The sequence below is a fragment of the Lipotes vexillifer genome, unplaced genomic scaffold (genome assembly GCF_000442215.2).
Source record: "Lipotes vexillifer unplaced genomic scaffold, Lipotes_vexillifer_v1.1 scaffold532, whole genome shotgun sequence".
Lineage (NCBI taxonomy): Eukaryota > Metazoa > Chordata > Mammalia > Artiodactyla > Lipotidae > Lipotes > Lipotes vexillifer.
Genome location: NW_006798027.1, coordinates 2,348,102 through 2,349,505, shown reverse-complemented (window position 1 = coordinate 2,349,505; position 1,404 = coordinate 2,348,102). Strand labels below are relative to the sequence as shown.

General features: G+C 50.0%; 1 protein-coding gene across 1 annotated transcript in view; it reads left to right on the top strand.

The window, feature by feature from the left end:
• Positions 1–1,404, top strand: part of IL16 (interleukin 16) — a 76,401-nt gene that overhangs the window by 59,869 nt on the left and 15,128 nt on the right. The window lies entirely within an intron of this gene.

The following is a 1,404-nucleotide window of genomic DNA, read 5'->3' as shown; positions in this document are numbered from 1 at the left end:
CGATGTAGCAGGAATAAGAAACCCCAGAGAGGAAGCTATTGAGTAGGAGGGGTGAGAGCGAAGGAGGCAGAGGAAACCAGGTTACTGAAGAGGAAACACCGTTTTGCAGGCCGGCAGGATGTGGCTGGTTAGCAATTCACGATGGAGTTGCCAACGTGGATCTGTTCCCCTGCTCCTCCTCTCTAAGCAAACATTCCATTTTCCTTCGAGCCTGAGACCTATAAGTCCAGGAGGGCAAATTAGGAACAGGGAGGCTGAGAAGCCAGGCTTTTTACTTTGTCCCTGGAGACCCAGAAAAGGAGCGGATTTGCCAGAGCAGGTCTGCCCCAGTGATGCCCTTGGGCCACCTGGCCGGCTTGGACCAGATATGGGGCAGGGGAGTCTCCCCAGGTGAGGCTGCTGGAGGAGGAATCAGGGTTTCTGCTTCAAACCTCGTCTTCCTTCTTCTGCAGAAGAGGCAGATCTGCCGCAAGCAAAAGTCCCTCGTCTTTGCCACGCTGTGCTGCCAAAGCATCCGTCGCTCCTGCCTGCACCCTCCCGCCTTCTGCTGTGTCCCACGTGGCCCACCGACCCTTCTACGGCCTTTTACAAAAGCACAACCGACACCACATTATTTTCCTGGGCGTTGGGGGGTACAGAGGAAGGATTATAGCACAGCAAAACCAGGGGGCCGTTTGCTGCGCGTCATTCTTAAAAATCTCCACCCCCACGCCCGGGGATTTCTCACTGGGTGTTTCTCTCCTTGGCCCCAGGGTATAACATCTCTCCATCCCTTTCTCCCTCCCTCCACCTCCTCCTTGTCCATTTTCTCTCTCTGTCTCTGTCTCTCTCTCTCTGTCCCCCCACCTTCCCCTCCCCCAGTCTTTTCTCTCCAGGGTCCCAAGACCCTTCTCAAGCTTTTATTACAACCCCCAAATCTTTTGCGTCTACTGTAACTCAAGGGGACTTAACTTTCACTACCAAAATGACCTTCAGGGTATTCCCTTCAACAGAAGACCCAGCCTCTCCCTCTCCCTTTTAACTTGTGGTTAAAAATCACTTTCTCCCCTAAGTCCACATCTCCGTCTTCTTTCCTTCTTTCCCTTCTCTCTCCCTCTTTCACCAAGCACTGTGCCAGGAAATACTATTTAGAGCAAAATTCAAGTAAAATCAAATTTATTTCAGGAGCTAATTAAAAAAAACAAAAAAACTCCCATGAAGAGGGTGCAACATCAGGTGTGCTGATGAAAAGACAAAACACATCTGTGTCTGTTCCAAGATGCAAAGTTGCTTTGACGACTGTGGTTGGTACCCAGAGCATCGGCCTATGAAAGTGTCAACCAATCATGGATATAGACAAGTGTCACCTCATCTTTCAGAGTTCCAACTGGGTGAAATTAAATTTCAGCCACATATCATTTTTTC